The 14,913-nt window shown below is 46.8% G+C and overlaps 1 protein-coding gene across 1 annotated transcript in view; it reads left to right on the top strand.

Annotated features, from left to right (window-relative positions):
* The window catches only part of TIAM2 (TIAM Rac1 associated GEF 2), a 1,049,207-nt gene that overhangs the window by 838,609 nt on the left and 195,685 nt on the right, over positions 1-14,913 (top strand). The window lies entirely within an intron of this gene.

Raw genomic sequence — 14,913 nt, 5'->3', positions numbered from 1 at the left:
TCATTTTAACAATGTTGGTGGGTGTTTAGTACATGTGTGTCGACATGTGTGAGTGCTGTACCACAAACATATATGGGAATCCCTCTGTCGGCATTGCCGACTCCAGATGGTACTTGATTCATGGGATTAAGTGTCAGCATATCAGTAGTTGTAAGCTTTTCGAAAGTAAACACTGTTTGAGAGACACAGACGTATGTGGGTGACCCTGTCGACACCAACTATTATGACTGGGTGTAAAATAATGTAAAAAACTTATACCTGTATGTATGTATGTATATATATATATATGTACGGTACGTTTGCATTGAGCTGTAGCTCAAGCACAGACGTGGTAGTATTTGTGGGGGCGCCCTAGTGAAATTAGGTATATATTTCCCTCAGACCCCTCGGGGTCACAAAAATGTTATTTTGCCCAGTTACTACTCCCTGTTGTCGACACGAATACTATGTTGTTTTATGTCGGCCATAATGTTTCCTGATTAGATCCACAACATTGGCATTCAGTACATGTTCATACACATTCAGAACACATTAATGTCACTAGGGTCCCGGCTGTTCCTGACAGATTATATATATATATATATATATATATATATATATATAGTACTAGGAGAGAAGAACAAGCGCCTTATGGTGCAGTAATTTTGTTAATAGTGTATTGCAGACACAACAAATGGAAAGGTCCGTACCAGATAACAACTTGTGTTAGGGCCTATCGATTCCTTATCCAGTAGGTGTTCTCCACCAGATAACAACTTGTGTTAGGACCTATCGATTCCTTATCCAGTAGGTGTTCTCCACCTATATGTCAGGAAACATAGAGCATCGCCATATAGTGTAGCATCGAAAATATATCGTCTGGGAATCCCACCCCTATAAATCACGCGTACCAAATAAAATCTTTAAACAACACGTGTTAGATAAACCTCTATCCGATAGACCCACACTGGTCCGTATAAAGCAATAGCAGACTACCTTGTATCAAAATATAAAAATAATTTTTGATACATAGAAATAAAACATAAAAAGGCTTAGCTTAATGATACATGTAGGTGGGTAGGTAGGTAGGTAGGTCGTTCAGTCAGGTCTCTCAAGCTCAACGCGTTTCGCCCATCAGACTTCCTCAGGAGAATACAGTATCAAGCAGCATGTACATATTTATAGCTGCTGTATCTCTAACAATGTAATCACTTCCGGTTCGCGTCATTCCCGGAACCGGAAGTGGATTTGGCGGACTAAAGTCTTTCTTTATACACCCTTTTGTAATTATAAGCATTGGTGGATCAATGGGTAACTCCTTTTTATTCATAACACACATGCAGTGCTTAAAAGCACCGCATTGTGTGTTTTTCGTCAACCGGAAGTGACGCGGACCGTCCCGATCACGGCCACGTCACTCATTTACCGGAAGTGATGCGGACCATCTCGGTCATGTCCGTGTCACTTCCTCCCACACTCTGCAGAGACAGTCATGGTCTGCCCTTACAGGAAGTGACCTATCTTAGTTATGTCACTTCCTTGATGTGTTCACATAGAAACCATTCTCTTTGTTTACCGGAAAAGTGTGCCCATAGGATTTAGATGATCCTGCCATTTTGCTGAGGACAGTGACATTTTTAAGACTTTTCAAACTGCTAATGACTGACCCTTAGAGGGGATTCCCGATTGTTGGATAAGCGCACTGATCTATAAAAACATTTGTTTATATATATATATATATATATATATATATGTATGAGATGTATATATAGATATATGTGTATATATGTGTATTTAAATGTGTATATATTACAATTTATTATGAATGCTGAAGTAAAGTTATTCCTTTTCATGTGCTGGTCGCTCTGTTGATGAAGCTCTAGGTCAGCCGTGACAAGATGGTCTCGAATCCTCACGAGGAGTCCGAGTGTTTATTCTCTTCCTGCCGTGGATAGAATAAAGTGAAAGTCAACCCCTGGTCTGCACGGGGCCCTGTCACAAAGGATCGTATACAGGAAGCTAAGTGATATTTCTCTTACGTCCTAGAGGATGCTGGGGACTCCGTAAGGACCATGGGGATAGACGGGCTCCGCAGGAGACAGGGGCACTTTAAGAAAGACTTTAGGTCTGGGTGTGCACTGGCTCCTGCCTCTATGCCCCTCCTCCAGACCTCAGTTTGATAAACTGCCCCCAGTGGAGACTGGGTGCTTTTCAGAGAGCTCTCCTGAGCTTTCTGACAGAAAGTATATTTGTTAGGTTTTTTATTTTCAGGGAGCCTGCTAGCAACAGACTCCCTGCATCGAGGGACTGAGGGGAGAGAAGCAGACCTACTTCTGTGAGTTTCAAGGCTCTGCTTCTTAGGCTACTGGACACCATTAGTTCCAGAGGGAGTCAGAACACAGGTCTCACCCTGGAGTTCGTCCCGAAGCCGCGCCGCCGTCCTCCTCACAGAGCCGGAAGATAGAAGCCGGGTGAGTATGAGAAGAAAAGAAGACTTCAGAGGCGGCAGAAGACTTCATGATCTTCACTGAGGTAACGCACAGCGGTGAAGCTGTGCGCCATTGCTCCCATACACCTCACACACGGCAGTCACTGTAAGGGAGCAGGGCGCAGGGGGGGCGCCCTGGGCAGCATATAAACCTCTTTTCTGGCAAAAATAGTATATATACAGTTGGCCACTGTATATATATAAGAGCCCCCCGCCAGTTTTCAGTATATTTGAGTGGGACAGAAGCCGGCCGCCGAGGGGGTGGGGCTTCTCCCTCAGCACTCACCAGCGCCATTTTCTCCACAGCACAGCTGAGAGGAAGCTCCCCAGACTCTCCCCTGCTTATACCACGGTTAAAGAGGGTTTTAAAGAAGAGGGGGGGCACATAATTAGGCGCATATATACATTTATACACAGCGCTACTGGGTAAACATATGTTTATTGTGCTTTTCCCTGGGTCATATAGCGCTGGGGTGTGTGCTGGCATACTCTCTCTCTGTCTCTCCAAAGGGCCTTGTGGGGGAACTGTCTTCAGACAAGAGGATTCCCTGAGTGTGTGGTGTGTCGGTACGCGTGTGTCGACATGTCTGAGGTAAAAGGCTCTCCTAGGGAGGAGGGGGAACAAATGAATGCGGTGTCTCCGTCGACAACGCCGACACCTGACTGGATGGATATGTGGAATGTTTTAAGTGTTAATGTAAATTTATTACACAAAAGATGAGATGGAACAGCCAGGGAGTCAACCCATGTCTGTCCCTATGTTGCAGGGGCCTTCAGGGTCTCAAAAGTGCCCACTATCCCAAATAATAGTCACAGATACCGACACGGATTCTGACTCCAGTGTCGACTATGATGATGCAAAGTTACAGCCAAAATTAGCTAAAAGTATTCAATATATGATTATTGTAATAAAAGATGATTTGCATATCAAACCCCCTGTCCCTGACATCGAGGGTACACATGTATAGGGTAAAGAAACCTGAGGTAAACCTTCCCCCATCTCATGAACGAGTTATTGAAAAGGCTTGGAAATCTCCAGACAAGAAACTGCAGATTCCCAAAAATGGATTCTTAGGGCGTATCCTTTCCCATCTAAGGACAGGATACGGTAAGAATCTTTCCCAAGAGGGAAAAAAGCTTGGACACGCTTATCCAAAAAATGTAGCGCTGCCATTATGGCTACCCTCAGGGATCCTGATGATCGCAGACAGCAGGCTACCTGGAAGTCCATTTACACAATCTAGTACCTTACTCAACCCGGCGTTAGTGTCGGCTTGGGTTTGTAGCAGCAAGGATAGGTACCTTATCGACGGAAATTAATACCCTGGATAAGGATACCAGTTTATAGACCCTGGGTCATATAAAGATGCTGTCTTATATATGGGAAATGCTCAAAGAGACATTGGCCTACTGAGTTCTAGAAATCACTGCTATGTCGATTTCTGCTAGACGAGTCCTATGGACCCGGCAATTGACAGAAGGCATATGGAGGTTTTACCTTACAAGGGTGAGGAATTGGTTGGGGAAGGTCTCTCGGACCTGGTCTCCACAACTACTGCAACTGAATAAAATTTTTGCCATGTATTTCCTCACAGCCTAAGAAAGCACCACATTAACACATGCGGTCCTTTCGGATATATAAAAACAAGATAGTCTTTTCTTGCCAGAGGTAAGGTCAGGGAAAACAAGCTGCCAACCACAGCTAATTCCCAGGAGCAGAAGTCCTCCCCGGCCTCTATAAAATCAACAGCGTGATGCGGGAACTCCGCTGAGGGAGTCCGCCCAGGTGGGGCACGTCTTCGACTTGTCAGCCACATCTGGGTTCACTCACAGGTGGATCCCGGGGCAATAGAAATTATTTCCCAGGGTTACAAGCTGGAATTCGAACAAGTGTCTCCTCGCCGGATTTTCAAATTGGCCTTAACAGCTTCTCCCCCAGAAAGGGAGCTGTTGTTAAATGCAATTCACAAAGTGTATCATCAACAGGTGGTGGTCAAAGTTCCCCTACTTCTACATGAGAAGGGGTAGTAAATCAACCCTGTTAGTAGTCCTGAAACCGGACGGTTCGGTCAGACCCATTTTACATTTAAAATCCTTGAACCTATACTTGAAAAGGTTCAAGTTCAAGGTGCAATCGCTCAGAGCGGTCATCGCCAGCCTAGAAAGAGGGAGATTTTATGGTATCCCTGGACATAAAGGATGCATACCTTCATGTTCCCATATATCCACCTCATCAGGCGTACCTAAGAATTCCGGTACAGGTTATCATTACCAGGGCTTTCCACCAAGGATTTTCACCAAGGTAATGGCGGAAATGATGGTGCTCCGGCGCAAGCAGGATGTCGCAATTATCCCGTACTTGGACGATCTCCTCATAAAAGCGAGATCAAGAAAGCAGTCACTAAACAGCGTATCACTTTCACTGAAGGTGTTACAGCAACACAGCTGTTTTCTCAATATCCCGAAGTCGCACTTGGTTCCTACAACTGGTCTGACCTTCTTGGGCATGATTCTGGATACGGTTCAGAAAAGGGTTTATCTTCAGATATAAAAGGCTCAAGTACTCATGACTCTGGTCAGGAACCTATTGAAGCCAAAACAGGTGTCAGTGCATTACGGCACTCGAGTCCTGGAAAAGATGGTGGCATCATATAAAGCCTCCCAATGGGACCTACTGGCAAGTGGTCCGAATCACATCTACAGATTCATAATTTGATCGCCCTGTCCCCCAGGGCCAGGGTATCTCTCCTGTGATGGTGTTCACCTTCTAGAGGGCCGCAGGTTCGGCTTTCAGGACTGGATTCTGGTGACCACAGACGCAAGCTTCCGAGGTTGGGGAGCAGTCACACAGGGGAGAAACTTCCAGGGTCTTGGGTCAAGTCAAGAGACTTGTCTTCACATCAACGTCCTGGAGCTGAGGGCCATATACAACGCCCTTCGTCAAGCGGAGACCTTGCTTCGCGACTTACCAGTTTTGATCCAATCAGACAACATCACCGCAGTGGCTCATGTAAACCGCCAGGACGGCACAAGGAGCAAAGTGGCAAGAAGCCACAGGATTCTTCGCTGGGCGAAAAATCATGTAAGCACACTGTCAGCAGTGTTCATTCCAGGAGTGGACAACTGGGAAGCAGACTTCCTCAGCAGACACGACCTGCATCCAGGAGTGGGGACTTCATCAGGAGGTCTCCACACAGATTGCAAGTCAGTGGGGACTAGCCCAAATAGACATGAGGACGTCCCGCCTCATCAAAAAGCTGAAAAGGTATTGTGCCAGGTCAATAGACCCTCAGACGGTAGCTGTGGACGCCCTAGTGACACCGTGGGTGTTCCAGATGGTCTAGGTGTTTCCTCCTCTTCCTCTCATCCCAAAGGTGTTGAGAATAATAGGAAAAAGAGGAGTACACAATTCTCATTGTTCCAGATTGGCCATGAAGGGCCTGATATCCAGATCTGCAGGAGATGCTCACAGAAGATCAGTGGCATCTTCCTCTAAGACAGGACCTGTTGCAACAGGGGCCCTGCCTGTTCCAAGACTTACCGAGGCTGCGTTTGACGGCATGGCGGTTGAACGCAGGATCCTAGCAGAAAAGGGCATTCCGGATGAGGTCATTCCTACGCTGATAAAGGCTAGACAACTAAACATTATCACCGTATATGGCAAAAATATGTTTCTTGGTGTGAGGCCAGGAATGCTCCTACGGAAGAATTCCATCTGGGCCGTTTCCTTCACTTCCTATAAACTGGAGTAAAATTGGGCCTAGAATTAGGCTCCATTAAGGTTCAGATTTCGGCCTTATCCTTTTTCTTTCAAAAATAATTGTCTTCTCTCCCAGAAGTAAAGACTTTTGTGAAGGGAGTGCTGCATATTCAGCCTCGTTTTGTACCTCCAGTGGCGCATTGGGACCTTAACGTGGTGTTGAGTTTCCTTAAGTCGCACTGTTTTGAATCACTTAAAATGGTGGAGTGAAAATATCTCACTTGAAAGGTGGTCATGTGGTTAGCCTTGGCTTCGGCTAGGCGAGTGTCGGAATTGGCGGCTTTGTCTCATAAAAGCCCCTATCTGGTTTTTCCATATGGATAAAGCGAATTGCGGACCCGTCCTCAATTCTTGCCTACAGTGGTGTCATCTTTTTATATGAACCAACCTATTGTGGTGCCTGTGGCTACACGTGACTTGGAGGATTCCGAGTCCCTTGATGTGGTCAGGGTTTTGAAAACTTACGTAGCCAGAACGGCTAGAGTAAAAAACAAAACAAAAAAAAAACAGAAGCACTGTTTGTCCTGTATGCAGCCAACAAGGTTGGCGCTCCTGCTACAAAGCAGACTATTGCGCACTGGATCTGTAACACGATTCAGCGAGCGTGCGACGGCGGGATTGCCGTTACCTAAATTGGTCAAGGCCCATTCCACTAGGAAGGTGGGCTCGTCTTGGGCGGCTGTCCGAGGGGTCTCGGCACTACAGCTGTGCCGAGCGGCTACTTGGTCGGGTTCAAACACCTTGCAAGGTTTTATAAGTTTGACACCCTGGCTTAGGAGGACCTCCTGTTTGCTCAATCGGTGCTGCAGAGTCATCCGCACTCTCCCGCCCGTTTTTGGAGTTTTGGTATAATCCCCATGGTCCTTACGGAGTCCCCAGCATCCTCTAGGACGTAAGAGAAAATAAGATTTTAAACCTACCGGTAAATCTTTTTCTCGTAGTCCGTAGAGGATGCTGGGCGCCCGTCCCAAGTGCGGACTACTGCTGCAAGACTTGTATATAGTTTTGCTTACATAAGGGTTATGTTATAGTTTTCATCGGTCTTGACCTGATGCTATGTTGTTTTCATACTGTTAACTGGGTAGTATATCACAAGTTATACGGTGTGATTGGTGTGGCTGGTATGAATCTTGCCCTTGGATTAACAAAAATCCTTTCCTCGTACTGTCCGTCTCCTCTGGGCACAGTTTCTCTAACTGAGGTCTGGAGGAGGGGCATAGAGGGAGGAGCCAGTGCACACTCAGACCTAAAGTCTTTCTTAAAGTGCCCATGTCTCCTGCGGAGCCCGTCTATCCCCATGGTCCTTACGGAGTCCCCAGCATCCTCTACGGACTACGAGAAAAAGATTTACCGGTAGGTTTAAAATCTTATTTTTAATTATATGCTTTGACAATATTTGCATTACATACGCACGGGGGAATGCTTGTATTCAGAAATGGTCGGTTACCTTGTTATCCGATATAATTACCCTGGGATATTCCTTGGGTCTTATCTAGAACATAGCAGCTTTCTGCCGTGCGACTACAAGAGGTATGCACTGACTCCGAGAAATACTGGAGTATCTTCCCTATGAAGGGATAATCTGGTTTGGGGATGGCTTGGTTAAGTTGATCTCGGCAGATACAACTTGTAAGTCTACCTTCTTGTGCTATGTTCCATCACAACGGTTGGTGATACATTTTTTAATTTTGACCGGTTGGATACCGTTTTTATTCTCCTTCTTTGTAGGTAGAGGGAGGTGAAAAGGTAAGAGGTCTGCAGCCTTTTCAACTTTGCAGAACCAGATATTGTCCTCTGTTTCTACCACATCCACCGCATGTCGCTGGGTCTATCTTGCTGGAGCCCACACCGGTGGGAACTCGTCTAATACTCTTCAGTCAGTCCTGGAATGGACTTGACACAGTGAGTTAAGAATAGAGTCCAAAGGGGGACATACTCGAGTTTTCCAGATGATTCCCCTCACTGAGTTTTCAAATAGATCTTACCGATTCTCCTCTGGACGGGGAGGTAGTATGCGACGCCATACAAGAGTTGGGTCAGGATCAGGACATTGTCCTGCTGTCCCTGTCACAAAAAACCCCAAAAAAACTGTTATTCAAGCTTTTTCGTGCTTCTGAGCCCGGACAGCTCGGTCAGAACAATCCCAAAAAGATTTCTACTTAAGAAGTTGAACTACAAGATGGAATCTCTCAGGGCAGGGATCTCCAACCTGTAAAAGAAGAAAGAGGGTTTAAATGTGGTGTCATCCGCATTAAGCTTACCTGGTTTTGCTATTCAGGATTGTCATTGCGGTAACAGCGGTAACGCTGCGCGCCATTGTTCCCACACACAGCACACACAGCGGGCACTGAAGGGTGCAGGGGGGGCGCTCTGGGCAGCAATATTAAACCTCTTGGGACTGGCTAAAGTATATAGATATACTGGGGAGGCAGTATATAAGATAATCCCCCGCCAGGATTGTGAATTTGAGCGGGACCGAAGCCCGCCACTGAGGGGGCGGGGCTTGATCCTCCAGCACTAACCAGCGCCATTTTCTCCACAGCACACTGCAGAGAAGCTGGCTCCCCAGACTCTCCCCTGCTGAACACGGTGACAGAGGGCAAAAAATAGTGGGGGGGGGGGGCACATTAGATTGGCGCAGTGAGTGTATATACATATATTGGTAGAAAAGCGCTGTTTAACTGGGAATTCTGTTTCCAGTGTCAGGTGGCGCTGGTGTGTGCTGGCATACTCTCTCTCTGTCTCTCCAAAGGGCCTTAGTGGGGAATTGTCTCCATATAAATATATCCCTGAGTGTGTTTGGGTGTCAGTACGTGTGTGTCGGCATGTCTGAAGCGTAAGGCTCATCTAAGGAGGAGGTGGAGCAAATGATTGTGGTGTCGCCGTCGGCAATGCCGACACCGGATTTGTTGGACATGTGGAATGTTTTAAATGCAAATGTGGCTTTATTACATAAGAGATTAGACAAAGCAGAGTCCAGGGATAGAACAGGGAGTCAATCCATGGCTTTTACTGTGTCACAGGTCCCTTCAGGGTCTCCGAAACGTCCCCTGTCCCAAGTAGCAGACACTGATACCGACTCCAGTGTCGACTACGATGATGCAAGGTTACACCCAAGGGTGGCCAAAAGTATTTCTTACATGATTATTGCAATAAAGGATGTTTTACATATCACAGATGACCTCTCTGTCCCTGACACGAGGGTACACATGTTTAAGGAAAAGAAACCTGAGATAACCTTTCCCCCATCTCATGAGCTGAACGCGTTATTTGAAAAAGCTTGAGAAACTCCAGACAAGAAACTGCAGATTCCCAAAAGAATTCTTATGGCGTATCCTTTCCCTGCGCAGGACAGGTTACGGTGGGAATCCTCGCCCAGCGTGGACAAGGCGTTAACGCGCTTGTCAAAAAAGGTGGCGCTGCCGTCTCCAGACACAGCAGCCCTCAAGGATCCTGCTGATCGCAGACAGGAAACTACCTTAAAATCAATTTATACACATACAGGTACTTTGCTCAGACCGGCAATAGCATCGGCTTGGGTTTGGAGTGCGATAGCAGCTTGGACAGATACCTATTCAGCTGACATTGATACCCTAGATCAGTAATTTTCAACCATTTTTTACTCGCGGCACACCGAACAATGTTTCAAAATTGCCAAGGCACACCATCCGTTCCCCACAGAAAACCCCCCAAAAAACACACATTGGCCGTCACAATAATAAAAAATCCACAGATACATTGGCCTACACAGAAAAAAACAATGACATTGCTCCCCACATAAATCATGTTGCTCCTTACATACAGCCTATTGCTCCCCACATAAATCAATTACATTTCTCCCCACATAAATCCTATTGCTCCCCACATGAATTATTCACATTGTTCCCCCCATAAATCCATAAATCCTATTGCTCCCCACAGGAGAAATAGCATAACAAATATTAGCCCCTACCGGTTAGCTGTCCTCCTCCCTGTCCCTCAGTGGCAGGGGTTGTTCATAGTGGATTACTGCGAATACTGAGCAGTGGGCGGTTGGGCAGGTGTGGATGTGGGTGGGCAAGGAAAGCTGTGGATGCAGGTGGAAATTGGAAGATGTGTATGCAGGTGGGTGGGCTGGCTGGGTGGTGAGTTGCGGCGGCCTTGACCTATGATATCACACTGCCGCATCATCAAGGCACAGGACACAGCCGGATTATGAATGATCCTCTAAGAAGAGCCCAGGCCAACAGTTCATTCTGAAGGTGCAGGAAGCTGCTTGGCTCCGAGGCACACCTTGCAACTGGTCGCGGCACACTAGTGTGCCACGGCACACTGGTTGAAAAAGCCTGCCCTAGATAGTGATACCATTTTATTGACCCTAGGTCATATTAAAGACGCAGTCTTATATATGAGAGATGCTCAGAGAGACGTTGGGCTACTAGGTTCAAGAGCCAACGCCACGACGATTTCTGCTAGGCGAGCCCTGTGGACCCGCCAATGGACAGGTGATGCCGACTCAAAGAAGCATATGGAACTTTTACCTTACAAAGGTGAGGATTTATTTGGGGAAGGTCTCGCGGACCTGGTTTTCACAGCTACCGCGGGTAAATCTACCTTTTTACCTTATGTTTCCCCACACCAAAAGAAAACGACGCAATATCAGATGCAGTCCTTTCGGTCGCATAAGTCCAGGAGAGGTCGGGGCTCTTCCTTCCTCGGCAGGTTTAAAATCTTATTTTTTTCCTGTGGAAAGAGATCTGATGATCCAGAGTTTAATCAGGTTTGCAACAGTGTAAACCCGTCGATACGTTCCGTTGATGCAGAAGATGGTTGCGGCCTACGAGGCCATTCGGTGAGCAGGTCAAATGCCAGAGTTGTTTTTGCGGGACCAGTTGGACATGTGGTCCGGGTCTTACCTGCACATGCACCGGAAAATAATCTTATTTTCCAGGACCAGGATATATCTCCTGTGGTGGCTTCACAGTTCTCACCACCTAGAGGGACGAAGGTTCGGGATCCAGGATTAGATCCTGGTGTCCATGGATACAAGTCTCCGAGGCTGGGGAGCAGTCTTTCCAGGGGAAGAATTTCCAGGGGAAAAGGTCAAGCCGGGAAGCTTGTCTGCAATAAGCATTCTTGAATTAAGAGCTATTTACAATGGAACATCTTCTTCGCGATCTGCCCGTCTTAATTCTGTCGGACGACTTAACAGCAGTGGCGTAAGTAAGCCGCTAGGGCGGAACGAGGAGCAAAGCAGAAATGGTAGAAGCCGCAAAATTTTCCACTGAGCGGAAAGGCATGTAAACGCTCTATTAGAGGTCTCCGTTCCGGGTGTAGACAAAAGAGAAATAGTCTTTCTCAGCAGACACGATCTCCATCCAGGGGGATGGGGTCTTCATCAAGAAGTTTTCACAGAAGTGGCAAGTCTTTGGGGAATTCCTCAATTAGACATGATGGCGTCTCGCCTCAACAAGAAACTTCAGGAATATTGTTCCAGGTCAAGGGACACTCAAGCAATAGCAATGGACGCCCTCGTGATACCATGGGTGTTTCCGTCGGTCTATGTGTTCCCTCCACTGTCACTCTTTCCGAAGGTGAATAACATAAGAAGAACAGAGTTTCAGGCGATACTCATTGTTCCGGTCTAGCCAAGGAGGGCTTGGTATCCAGATCTTCAAGACTTACTCATAGAAGATCCCTGGCCAGCAAGGACCGGGCTTGTATCAAGTTTTACCGCGGCTGCGTTTGACGACATGGCGGTTGAACGTCATATCCTAGCCCGAAAGGGTATTTCCGGTGAAGTCATTCCTACATTGCTTCAGGCTAGGAAAGGGGTAACGGCGAAGCTTTACCACCGTATTTGGAGGAAGTATGTGTCTTGGTGTGAATCCAAGAAGGCTCCTACGGAAGAATGGGCCTCATCAATTTTCTTTCAAAAATAATTGGCCACCCTTCCAGAAGTTCAGACTTTTGTGAAAGGAGTGCTGCACATCCAACCTCTGTTTGTGCCCCAGTGGCACCATGGGGCCTTAACGTGGTGTTGCAGTTTCTTATGTCACACTGGTTGGAACCTTTACGAATGGTTGAGTTAAAATTTCTCACTTGGAAAGTGGTCATGCTATTGGCCTTGGCGTCCGCAAGGCGGGTGTTGGAATTAGCGGCTTTGTCTCACAAAAGCCCCTATTTGATTTTACATGTGGATAGAGCGGAGTTGAGAACTCGGCAACAATTTCTGCCAAAAGTGGTTTCTGCGTTTCACAGGAGCCAACCTATTTTGGTGCCTGTGGCTACTGAAGCCTTGGCTGATTCGAAGTCAGAGCTTTGAATATTTATGTCACCAGAACGGCTCAGATTGGGGAAACAGAAGCTCTGTTTATCCTGTATGCTCCCAACAAAAATTGGGGCTCCTGCTTCTAAGCAGACTGTTGCAAGCTGGGTCTGTCATACGATTCAGAATGCTCATTCTACGGCTGTATTGCTGTTACCGAAGTCAGTGAAGGCCCATTCTACCAGGAAGGTGGGCTCTTTTTGGGCGGATGCCCAAGGAGTCTCGGCGGTTCAACTTTGCCGAGCAGTTATTTGGTCGGGTTCAAACACTTTTGCTAAGTTCTACAAGTTTGATACCCTGGCTGATGAGGACCTCATGTTTGCTCAATCGGTGCTGCAAACTCATACGCACTCTCCTGCCCGGTCTGGAGCTTTGGTATAGACCCCATGGTCCTTTTGGAGTCCCCAGCCTCCTCTAGGACGTATGAGAAAATAGGATTTTAATACCTACCGGTAAATCCTTTTCTCTAAGTCCGTAGAGGATGCTAGGCACCCGTCCCATTGCGTACTGTATCTGCAGCTATTGGTGGTTACACTCATGTGGTGTTTCTTTTCAGTCAAGTCTGTTGCTGCTGTTATTCATGCCGTGGCATGCTGTATGTGATTATTGGTCGTGTTTACACAGAGGTTGTGTTACATTTTCGGTCAGCATATTGCTGTATGTTTTTTCATGCTGTCAGCTGGTCTCCTATTGAATGCCGCATTCTGCGGCATGTTCGAGGTGTGAGCTGGTATGACTGACACTCACCGTGTTTAAACAATAAATTATTTCCTCAAAATGTCCGTCTCCATGGGCACAGTTTTCTAACTGAAGTCTGGAGGGGGGGCATAGAGGGAGAAGCCAGTTCACACCCATTCAAAGTCTTATAGTGTGCCCATGTCTCCTGCAGATCCCATCTATACTCCACGGCCCTTTTGGAGTCCCCAGCATCCTCTACGGACTAAGAGAAAAGGATTTACCGGTAGGTCATACTTGCCTACCCTTCCGGAATGACCGGGAGGCTCCCGAAAATCGGGTGACCCTCCAGGCCCCCTGGAAGAGCAGGCAAGTCTCCCGATTACAGGGGTCCCCCCCTGCCCGGCTGCCCACTTAGCGAGTGAAGTGGGCGGTCCGGGCAGGCAATGACGCGATTCTTGTTGAATCGCGTCATGAAAGCCACGCCCCCACTGTATAATACCGGTAATTGCGGCATTGCACAGTGGGAGGCGTGGCTTGCATGACGCGATCCAGCAGCCACGCCCCCGTCCCTCCTCTGGCCCTATGCGGTAGGTATTAAAATCATATTATTACCTTTTCTATAAGACGCAATATGGGTGGAATTCAATAGTTCTTTATTTTTCTCGCTGTAAGACGCAATATTGGTGGAATTCAATAGTTCTTTATTTTTCTTGCGCTGATCACACCATAAAGGTTGTGTTTTAGCCACGTAAAGCAGCTAAACCTGACGAAAGCGCAGGTCGTGATTGCAAGAAGTGCTGCTTGGGCACCCAAACTGGCCACTTTTCACGCATGTCAGCTTGCCACCCCGGGGGGTGGAGGCTGCGAGCCGAAATTCAGGTGCTGGCAGCCATCTTGCTTTGACAGCGCAACAATTGAATTGCTCCGTTGTGCGCTTTCTAGTGGCTGCCTGCGCACTCCACAATTGAATCTTGTCCTTTTGTTGTACAGTTATGAAAACTAAAATATTAATTAGGAACACACAGTGTCGGTGGTGAAGATATTGTATGAGTACTGTAGCTCATTTTCATTTAGATCAGAAGACAAGGAGACAAGTCCTGTTAAAAGAATTTGTCATCTTCTATTTAAATATTATCAGAGAAAATTGTACAATTGTTAATCAAGGACAATGCTGTGTCCCTGGTACCACCATTTATTCTCTCATAGGATTGTGGAGAGATAATACTTTGTCAATGTATGTGTGACAGAATAGCAGGGTGATGTGTGACAGATTAAAAGTACACCTAAAAGTAAGTGTGATACAATCCAGTATAAACACTTTTTGGTAAATTTACTAAAATAGGATTTTGGTTACCTACCGGTAAATCCTTTTCTTGTAGTTTGTAGAGGATGCTGGGGTCCACATTAGTACCATGGTGGTATAGACAGGTCCACCAGGAGCCATTGGCACATTAAGAGTTTGAGAGTGTGGGCTGGCTCCTCCCTCTATGCTCCTCCTACCAGACTCAGTCTAGAAACTGTGCCCAAGGAGACGACATACTTCGAGAGAAGGATTATACACAGATAGTGGTGAGATTCATACCAGCTCACACATACAAGGCACGTCAAGCCAACGTAGCTTGAACATTCAGCAACTGCTGAAACATTACTGACCAAGTAACACTGCAGTACTCAGCTAAACGAAGTGGTGCTGAACCAAAT

Source organism: Pseudophryne corroboree, chromosome 4 (genome assembly GCF_028390025.1).
Source record: "Pseudophryne corroboree isolate aPseCor3 chromosome 4, aPseCor3.hap2, whole genome shotgun sequence".
In the NCBI taxonomy this organism is placed as follows: Eukaryota; Metazoa; Chordata; class Amphibia; order Anura; family Myobatrachidae; genus Pseudophryne; species Pseudophryne corroboree.
The sequence above is the reverse complement of the archived record's forward strand: the minus strand, read 5'-3'. Positions and strand labels throughout refer to the sequence as shown.